This window comes from Bos grunniens, chromosome 29 (assembly GCF_055505025.1).
Source record: "Bos grunniens cultivar Pamir isolate PY7600 chromosome 29, Bosgru_T2T1.0, whole genome shotgun sequence".
NCBI lineage: Eukaryota > Metazoa > Chordata > Mammalia > Artiodactyla > Bovidae > Bos > Bos grunniens.
The window spans coordinates 8,696,664-8,707,375 of record NC_141193.1 but is presented as its reverse complement, the minus strand read 5'-3'; the positions used below and the strand labels follow the sequence as shown (position 1 = coordinate 8,707,375).

At 59.7% G+C, this 10,712-nt stretch overlaps 1 protein-coding gene across 5 annotated transcripts in view; it reads right to left on the bottom strand.

Annotated features, from left to right (window-relative positions):
* The window catches only part of MACROD1 (mono-ADP ribosylhydrolase 1), a 154,038-nt gene that overhangs the window by 113,327 nt on the left and 29,999 nt on the right, over positions 1-10,712 (bottom strand). The window lies entirely within an intron of this gene.

Genomic DNA, 10,712 nt, shown 5'->3' with positions numbered 1-10,712 from the left:
CACCACCCAAGAATGTAGAACACACTCAGCCGTGCCCACCCCGGGGTCTCTGCTCTGCAGAAGGAAGGCCAGATCTCTCTAAAAATGCCAGCCTCCAAAAGGACACTGACCGGAGCCTTCAGAAGAGTTCAGTTTTTTTTTTTTCCCTTCCCTCTGGAATCAATGCTGCCATCATTCATAACTGACAGGACTGTTTGGCGAGCCATGAGATTAAAACGATGATGAAATAATGACAGCGAATCTGGCAAGAAGAGAGGAGAGGGGCCTGGGGTTCTGATGGCCACGGCGTTCCAGCACTCGGGCAGCTGGGGGTCACTGTTTGTCCAGGTGCCAGCTGTCCTGCACCCAGGAGGGGCAATATCAAAAGGAGAGGCGCTGGCCTGAGGGCAGGGAGGATGAGAAGGGGTCCAGCCCCTGGCCGTGGCGTTTTCAAAAGACCTCGGCTGCTCTGACAAAAGCCAAAGGCAGGGAGAGGAGACAAACAGCAGTCACTGGGCTGCGGGGACAGGCCCGGGGCCCAGCCACTCGCCCAACATGAAAAGATGCCACTGGCCCCTCAGCGAAGAGGCCGGGGTTCAAAGAGACGGACACAACGGCCGTGTGAGTGAGGTGGACGAGAGGTGCAGCGCTCATCGCCGGGCGGGGCAGATGGTATCACCGAGCAGGGATCCTCGACCCCCAGCTTGAGGGAGACGCTGAGGGTCACCGACACATTTCATTCTAGACTCGAGCTGTTTCCCTTTTCCCACCTGAAGCGCTTTCTCCTACGATGAAGTCAGGAAAGAAAAGCTTCCGAGCGTCAATCTCACATCTCCCTCTCCCACCCCCGCCCCAGATACAGGCCCCTTCCCTGTGACCCAGGGAGGGGCAGAGGGGACCCCCAAGCAGTGTCCAGGAGGAGAAGGGGCACTGGCCAGGGGTCAGAAGTTCAAGGTCTCTGCTGTTCCCTGAATGCAGTCTTCTCCCTAAGGGCACCACTCCAGTCTCTGGCCAGTGTGCCAGGAACCCTGGGTCCCAGCCTCCCCGCTGCCAAACCCCCACCCCAGCCACCAACATGCTGGGTCCCCTGCTCTCCCTCCACATATGTCCTCCTCTCCCGGAGCCAAGTGAGAGGTCAGATCCTCCCCTTAGAGGCTGGGTGGGAAGGTATTTGGGGAACCGCAGGAGGTCCTACACAGCGAGGGCATACCCGGCAGCTCTGAGAGCCTGCCTATGCCAGCAGCACCCTCCAAGCCAGGCCCGGAAGATGACCACCCTCCGTCTCGCTCAAAGCAGGCCAGGCCCCCCGCCCCAACCCCAGCCTGAGGACATATCGGTCTCCTCCTCCCAGCTCCTGCACTCAGGGGCGCGGGCCCCACCTCACCCCGAGGGGAAGCCAGGTCCTTGCTGCAGGCATCCTTCTGCCCGTGTAAAATTGCTGGAGACAGTGGAGACTCAGCCCAGCCAGGCCCCACGGGCCACCTCTCATCTTTTCTCAGCATCCCAGTACCTCTCCAGAGCCCCTTCTAAGAACAAGCCTCCAAATGCCAGCTGTCTCCCGGCCCCCCAGGCCAGGGATGGGGCCCTGAAGCCAGGTCCACTCTGAAACCCCATCCCCTCCTGGTCCAGGTTCCCCCTGGCCAGCCAGGTAACCTAACGAGAAAGGGTGTGCCAGGGCGCCCAGCCTCCCCCAGCCCCGAGAAGCACCTGAGGACACAGGGCCTGGGCCACCACTTCTGTCTAGAATCTCCCTCTTGTGGGCGGCCCACCTGACCTTTGCAGCCTCTTAACTAGCCGGAACAAACCTCCGTACCCTCAGCGCTGATGAGTGTATCTCGTGGTATTTAAGGCAGGTTTCAAGTTTAAAAAAGAAAAAAAAAAAAAGCCCATGACACTTCTTTGGTTAAGTGGTTTACCCTTCGTGGTAATTAGATGTAGTGATTGGAATCTCTTTTCTATTACATGGCAATTTTCCTTTAAATTCCCCTTAAAAAAAAGGAAAGAGAGAAGGCGAGGAAAGCAGGCAGCGGGGCCAGGCGAGTCATTTGCATTTTGCGAATGAGGCCTCTTGTAAGCTCAGCTCAGGCGTGGGGCCCAACGTATGGAATGCTTAAGAGATTACTAAGAATAAAATCTATTAATTAGTCATACTCAATTCCGCAGACATGATGTGCATCAGAAGCTCCTTTTCTTCCCTCTTCCCGTGGCCTTCCGCGGAAGCCTCCATCTTCTCTAGGTTGGCCCCTGCGTCCTGGACTGCCTCCCACTAACATGGCAAGCTGCGTGGCCAACCAGGGGGCCTCTGGGCTTCGGGGGCAGGAGCTGGGGCGCCGGCTCCTTCCCGCTTTGGGTGACACTGGCAGTGGAGGTGACGGCGGCTGGGAAGATGGCACGACTGGGGGGCTCAGGCTTCCGCTCCCTAAGTCCGAAGCCCATGCCTGCCTGTGCCTCTGTCTTCTTCGATGGGCACCAAGTTTCCCCCGCAGTCCCCTACGGGTCCCGGGAGGCCCGACTGCCCCAGCAAGCAGCAGAGCACGAAGAGACAGGGAGGGTTTCCAGGCGGGGCAGGGAAAGCCGGTTTTGTGAACCCACAGCCTCTGTTTCCCCTTCTGTAAAGCAGGGGTGGGCTGAGGCCGGGTCTGGTTCCACCCAGAAAAGCTGGGTGCACCACTGGCAGAAAAGAGGCGCCCACTACCCGCCTACCCCTGTCTACTGACTCTGGAAGGTTCTAGTTGGCCCACGGCAGGTGATGGAGGCCAAGAGTAAGAGGGACTGGCCGGGTGAGGGGTCCTGGGGGGCTGAGGGGGCTGACTGGGGCCTCGAGAAGGGAAGGGGCGGCCGGGCAACGTGCCGAGACTGCGTCTGAGCCCGCTCCTTCACCCCCTCAGAGCTGCAGAGCGAGCAGAGGACACTGCCACCCCCCTCCAATGGCAGCTCAAGTCCCAAAGCCAACCCCCTCCAGAAATCTGCTTCCTGCTGAACGTGCCAGGGAGGACGGGGCTTCTGAGCCTCGCGCTTATGAAAAATACAACAAGAAAAATTGGATGCGGCAGACAGGAAGCAATGGAGCTGAGAAGGCAACCGGGGGAGAGCTGGGGCACTTGCAGGAAGGCAGGGCCTCAGGGCGCACAGTGGCTGAAGCCCCCTGAGGGCCAGACTGCGTTCTCAGGGGCTCGGGCGGGGTCAGCCGTGTGGCCATACCCCCCCAAACTCAGATCCATGCAGGTGCTGGGCGGCGGATGCCTGGCACTGGATCTGCGCCAGGGTGAATGCTAACGAGCCATTCACAGCCCAGCTCAGGCCTTCCAGAATGCAGGCAGAGGAGGCATCTTTTTTCTTAAGGAGGGATAAAAAGGCTCAAAAATGCAAATCATTACCATTTACAACCAAGCGAGTCTGCTAAATTGATTAGGAAAGATTAAACTCCTCGGAGGTGAAGGGAAAGGGGGATTTTTCGCATTTTATGAACCTGCTCCCAGTGGTCTAGGCAGAGCGCAAGTTGGCTGGGCCTGGCTTGCGGGGAGCTGAGGATCTCTGAAGGCTGGCCCCATGCCTGCTCCAGCGCTCGGGACACGCTGAGGTGGACAGAGCCTGGCCTTGAGTCTGGAGGGGAAAGCAGGTTTGCTTCCATCAAGTGCCGTGGGATTGGGGGCTGTCCCGGCCCCCAGCAGAGACTCTGTTGCCCCCACCACCCTCCAGATCCCATCTGCCTTCAGGGTGAAAAGCTAGGGGACCTTTGTGAGCAGGACTTTGTAAAGCCATGAGCCTTTCTGCTTCCTTTATGTTCCAGGGCGGGTCTGTTTCTGATCCCTTCCCTGCAGCCAGTGAAGGGGAAGTGGGGCCAGCTGTAGAGAGAACTGAAGGTCAGGAAGAGAGAGCTGCCCAGCAGAGAGAGGCAGTGAGCTCCCTGTCACTGGGAGCATTCAAGCACTTGATGGGGACGTGGCAGGTACTTTCTTGCCTATACCAATGCCTGGTTCTTGGACGAGAAGATCTTGGCTCCTACTCTTACTTTACCATCCCTGAGGACCGTGTAAACAAGATATTGGGAGATTGCTCAAAATGACGCATGTCCCCTGAAAATCACAGGTCAGGGCCATCCCACAGCAGGGCCATCCCACAGCCGGGCCACCTAGCCACGGCAGAGGGCCGCTTACACACCAGACAGCCTGCAGAATCCCCATCCTCAGTGTCTAAGAGACACCTGGAGAGGAAGTCCAGACACGTGCCGCCCCGTCTCGGAGTCGGGAGCGCAGAGGGTGACCCACCACCTGGGCTGGCTCTCCTGGGTCCTCTAGGGGGCCGTTTCCGGGGCACTGAAGCTCCCATCCCACTGGCTGCTCCCCCAGCAACACGCTCGAGGCTGCCGGCTCAGTGCCTCCGTCCCAGCCAGGTTGACGGCTGCCTGGGGCGCTTTTCACTATCCGTTTTTAAGCATTTACCATTTCTTTTGAAATGTTCTAAGTAGTTGCCTGAAATACCCACATTTGCTTCTTTAAAAACACTCAAGAAGATTCCCTTGGCTCTTGATTTTCCCTCCCTTTTCTTCCGCCCTCCCTTTGCATTTTTAATACACTGTTTTTCTCTAGTTTCAGAAATTCTATTATCGCTGGGGCCAGGCCCATTTTCTCACATTAATGTGATTTGCAGGATTGCCCAAAACCCCCATCTCCAGTTTTGCAGGGGCAAAGCCCGCCTTTGCCCAGGTCCCCTCTGCAGGCATCGTGCCCAGGGCAAGCAGGTCTTTACCAGCTTGATGCCTTGCTGATCAGCAAAGCTGATGCCTTGCTCCCCGTGGGAGAGCCTGCCAGGCCAGGGGCTTCTTGGGACCACTGTCACTGGCCCCCACCCCGTTTCTTGTGCTGAGAGGGCAGTGTGGACATATGAGGGCACTGGGGGTCCTGTGTGTGGGGGGGGCTGGCGTGGCCCCCACTTCCTGGCAGAGCCAGTCTCTGAGGCACTGAGGCCATCAGAGCCACCCTGGTGCCATGGCCCCTGTCCCTCCCACACCCACCCATGCCGCCCCCATACCTGAAAGCCCGAACGTCTAAGCCCAGGGCGACCTTGCCGGAAGGTCTTTGTGGTCACTGCCCCTAAATCTCTTTTATGGCTGTTAGGGTGGATGGCCACTCAGGCAAGATACCAGGTCCCCACACTCCTCCACGCGGGGTCACCGAGGCCTGGAACAGTGCCTGACACGCAGGGGTGTCCCTCTCCTCCTCTGTCGTGAGTCCCCGGGGTTCAGTGCACAGGGCCTGGGCGGGCATGATGGAACCTCTCCTCCCGCACCCACGCCGCTGGCAGCCTTAGCAGGGCTCCTCCTCCTCGAAAATCGCACTCCACCCTCCCTTGGACCCAGCGATCAGCAGCCACGAGCCTGTTGGGGAAATCCAGCCATGGGTGAGACCCAGCCGCCCACCTGGGGGACCCGGTTTCCCCTCTCTGAGCCGAGCCTCAGGTGGCTGATGAGGGCAGAGAACTGGGTGTCCCGCCTTGTCTGACACTCCTGTCAAGAGTCCCCACATCTGAACCACCCACCTGGATGACCCAACCGGGCTCTCCTCAAGACAGAGGAAAACAAATGCAACCCAAGCCAGCGATAGAAGACACAGCAGGGCTGCCACCTGCTCATCTCTGGGAACTCAGTGGTCCAGGGCGCTTCTCAGTGCCCTGTGCGGAGGACACGCCTGCAGAGGGTCCCAGAGACCACCCACCTCCGGCTGGTCCCGTTTTCAAAAGGTTCTGGGAACCCAGGAAGAAGACACACAAAACCCTGGACCTAGCTTAGATTTTTTTTTTTTAACCCAGCCCGGCACACCACCTGCCTGCAGGCCAGCAGCCTCAGCTGAGAAGCCCACCCAGCGTCCAGGAGACACTGAGAGCCCTGGGGAGGAAGCAGAAGTGCCCAGCGTTAGAAGTTTGCCATCTGAGAGGCAGAGAAGCAGGGAGATGCTATGGAAGGCTGGGAATGGCTGCGGGGCTGTGAACAGGGGTGAGCCAGAGAGACAGTGCGGTTGCCCGACTCTGCTGGCTGGGGCGGGCGCCCCCTAATTCCAAACATCCCCAGGCGGGTATGAACAGGGACGGGGAGAAGAAGAGTAAACTAAGGAAACCCCACGCGTACGCCCTGCAGAGCAAATGTTTTTAAGAGCCACCAACTGCAATCTCCCCTCCCAATGTTCAAAGGTTACCGTATCTCATGAGGTAAGGTTACTGTATCTCATGAGGTGTGGTATGATAAAACACTGGCGGGGCTGGGGGGTGGCCGGGGGAATCAGCAGAATCCCTCCCCCACAGCCTGGGGAGGAAGACAGCAGGGAGGGGTCCTTGGGCAGAGCCTGGTAAATGAAGCGGGTCCCTCTGCTGCAGAAGGCGGATGCCTGGCCAGCCCACGGCCCGGGGAGGACAGGGCTGCGACCAAGGTCCCTCCTGCCATCTGAGAGACCCCAGCCAGGGCACCTCTGCTTCCCTTGAGCCCCTGCACTTCCCCCCCTGCAGAATCAGCCCTGGCCACCCCCATCTTCATTTCCCTCCGAAGGGCAGAGCAGTCTCGGGGGTCTGAGTGGTGGGACTGCTCCCGCTGCTGCCTGCTGCCATCTGACTCTGGGCTGGCTGACCCGGCCTGGCCCCGGGCCCACTTGCCCCCCTCCCAGCCTCACCACTGGACACGCAAACACCCACCACGACGACAACACAAACCAAAGTGCACTGCGAACTGCCCTTGGGCCTCCTTCCTGTAGGTGCCTTGAAACTTCAATGTTGAGATGAATGTGATGAACTTATTTGGTCCTGTTTTCTGTTTGTCTCTTTTCATATAAAATGTCCAAGTCCACTTTCCTTGTCCTTTTCTTGAAATAAATAGAACGATTTAACTTTTACAGGCCTCTCAGCTGCTGACTCCCAGCTTGGCGGCCCAGCGTGCCCAGGGCCAGGATCTGTCGCCCAGGGGGTCTCGGTTGCCCACGTCCCCTCCCCAGGCTGCCCTCCGAGGGTCAGCCCGGCTGTCGGGGCCCACGGGCACAGAGGTGGTGGCTGGGCGGGAAGGAGACTCTGGGTTAGTACATTCCCCGGGCACCACCAGAACCAAAACCGTGATCCTGCTGCAGGACGGAGAAGGGATGTCTGACCCCATCCCACAGGCCCCAGGGAAGGCAACTGCCAGCTAAAGGCCGATTCCAAGAGGGTTTTCATGAGGAGACGTATTAATAGAAGCCATGGATTATCTTGTAAGAGGCTCCAGCAGCCGTGTGGGCGCCCAGATAAGCCTGGAACCGCTCGGGTGCTGGGGACACGGCTGTCCCTCTGCTGGCCCTGGTCCTCCCACCCCCAACACCCTTCATCCCCAAGATGCACCTGCCGATTTCACGACTCTGCAGGCCTACTCTGATATCTCACACCTCGCGGGGTGGGGGGCGGGGTGGGGGGGGGGAGCCGTAGGAAAAAAACTATTTTCCGTGAGAACAATAGCAGTTTCTGCTAAATTTAACATAAAATAAGAGCTCATTACTTCTGCCTTAGATCTGATTCCACATCTGGAAACGGGTTAATGAGCTTTTTCCCTTATATTCCAAGGAAGCAAGGTTATTTCTGGATGTGCCTTGCTGGCAGGTGGCCTGGCTGGGGTGACATGGGGTGCTCTGACCCTGTAGATGCCCTTCCCCCCACCCTCTTAGTCCTCAGTGCTGGCCCCCTGGGCAGGGGTGCGGGGGGTGCATCCCAGAGACTGTGGGCCTTGGGGAAGGGACAGACGGCTTCCCTGATCTCGTCCGCGGGTCCACCCAGCACACGGTGGGGTGCTCGGGAGGGCTGCCTGCTACTCCCTCACCCGAGACTCGTCTTTTAAGAACATGATCCACCAGCCAGTCAGTAGATGTTTACTGATGGCCTACTATGTGCTGGGGGTGGGGCTGGGGCCCCCTTCCAGCCTCATGGAGGTAGGGAAGGGATGTTCATGACCGAGGCGGCGTGGGGAGGGTCTCCGGGAGCCATGTCTCCACTGAGGGTGTTTCCTCAGACGAGAAGGACTCGGGGGGCAAGGGAGCGGGCCTGGCACGTGGCTGTCAGAAGCGCTGAGGCCAGGGCACAGAGGCGGGTCCGGTCCTGTACGCCCTCTGGAAGATTCCGCTTCCCCTGGAAGCACGGCGCCAATCCACCGGCCCCCACCCCTGGCCACACCGGGTACTGTTCACTCCCTGGCAGGCCCTGACCCCGACTTCCTGGCCCGATGCCCTTGAGGGCCGTTGAAGGTTCAACTCAGGCCTCGTCTCTGGTGAGGCCGTGTCCACCTGCTGGTTCTCACCTGCACAGGTGACGGGTCCCAGCACCTCGCTCACTAGGGGCCCCTGGCGGGCACATCTTCCCTTCCTCCCCTTTCAGACCCCAGAGGCATGGCCAATGTGAACGGCCAATAAACACCAGCAAATTGATCGACCAACAGATCACTCCATCAGGGCGGGACCCAAGGAGGACGACTTTCCAAGACCGGGCACCGGTCAGCAGGCAGTCTTACTTCCCCCAGCCCCAACCCCTAGCCCCGAGGGGGGCGCTGACCCAGCTCACCACACCCTCTACACGACCGACAGCAGGGCCCAGAACCAGGTGCCCCTGGGCCCCTCTCTTCAAGCGGGAGCGGGAGGAGAGCTGGGTTCGGGGGCTGTGTTCCTCAGGCCCTGAGAGCTAACAGAAGTTCTGCCCAGGAAGGGCTCACGGGCTGGGAACCACCGGGTTAATGCCTGTCCTGGGGGCTTCCCAGGCAGGGCCTCAGAGCTGGGTGAGACCCGCAGGCCCCACCGCCTACTCCCTGTGCGTCTGTAAAGCCTGTGCGTGAGGACAGTTCACGGCTCTCGATTCTCCCACTGGGACAGCGCCGACTCTGCTCCTGCGTGTGCCAGGGCCCCGTGAGAGGGCTGGAGTGCTGCATCCCCCCGTGCCCCCGCTTGTCCAGGGAGCGCAGGCCCCGTGCCTGGTGCCCTCGGGGTTTACCCAGCACCCCTGGCTCCCAGGTGTGGGCGCTGACCTAGCCGGCACATCCCCCAGGGAGGCCCAGGTGTCTCCACAACAGCCCCTGGGTCTGCTCCCCACACCACCCCGACCCCATCTGAGGTCTGTGGCCTGCTCCCCAAACCTGCTAGAGGGGCTCTCAGGCTGACCAAAGCTTTCGGCCTCCGGAGAACAGGGGTGGAGATGAGGGCATCTCAGGTTTTAGTAAATGCCCTGGATGGGCTGGGTGGGGGCGGCTTGTGGCTGGAGGCCCACAGGGATGGGCCCACAGGAGGAAATCACCAGGGACCACGGGGGACATCCAGGACCTGCATTCCAGGTCAATGGAAAGAAGAGCCTCCAAACACAACTGACCCTTTCTGAAGAGCAGGTGGTCTGAGTGGTCCTGAGCCCGTCCTCCCAGGACAGCAAGCAGAGTGGGCGGGCCCCTTGAGGCGGCGCGAGTTCTGGGTGGTGGAGGTGACAGGCTGGCAACGAAGAGCCCTAGTCACCCCTTCACGTCTTCCGATGGCCCCTGGGGAACAGGCTGGTCTCCTCTGAGACCCTGGACCTCCCCTGCTGCAGCCCTGCTCCAGCCAAGCAGTTTCCAGCCCTTTCCTTCGCAAAGAAATCTCAGGCCTCACGTATCACTGAGGTTATGGACATGAGTGGAGTAAGCCCCCGAATAGCTGCTCAGCCGCCAAGGGACATCCCAAAGCCCAAGGCCTCTGCTTCTGGTACCCAGCTCCTACTGGTCAGTCAGTTCAAGTAGGATAAAGGGTGGCTGCCATCCCATCCCTGCTCTTACCCAGCCACCACCAGGTTCCAGAAGCTTCTGTCCTCCTGCCCCTACTTCCCAGGAGGGGTCTCGGCCTCACCAAACATCCTGGAGAAGAAGCAACCAAACCCAGGAGGGGCCTAACAACCCCAATCCCACCCCGCACCAGAGTACGAGGCCCCAGACAGAGCCGAGGTCCCCCGCCAGCCCCGAAACGCTGCCTCCCAAGGGCTGGGAGGAGGTCGCGCATCACTTTCAGGCGCCCCCAGCCCACCTGCCTCCCCTCCCATCCTCCACAGCCCTCGTCCCCTTGTCAGCACCGGCCTCTGCACAGCCCGCCGCCCCCAGGCCTGGCACCAGCACCTCTGAGGGACCCTCTCCTTCTGAGGCGGAGTAAATAGGCTCCCTCGAGCTGCTAACTGACAGCACAAATGAAAACCCGGCGCTCCCCCCGCAGAGATTTACAGGGGACGTGAAATCTTATTTGCACCGCTGCCAAGCCTGGGACACGAAGAAATTATGCCTCGAGAAGAGGCCGGCCGGCTCCCCACGGAAGCGGCGGCATTGGAGATGGGCTTATTAAAAGCCACAGTGGCCACATTTCAACCCGTTTCAGGTGTTAAGTAATTTACTGCCACCCAGAATTCAGTGACTGTTTTTTTATCATTTTTATTTCCGTGATACAGGCCCAAGGCCCCCGCACGGGGGACTGCGGGTCTAAATGCTCCCCGCACCCCCAGGACTGCAAGGGAAATGGGGAGCAGCAGCCTGGGAGGGGGCGGGGGGTGGCTGGTGTGGCAGCTGACACCCCGATTCTCTCCAGGTGTTATACCAGGCTTGGCTCAGAGTGTTGAGGAGGGCTGACTCTAAGATCCTCCCGACCCCACATTCAGGGGCTCAGTGATTCCCCTAAAGACCCTGCAGGCATTTTCTGAAGACAGCAATGGTAGTGGAAGTCCTGTGAGAGCAAACAGCA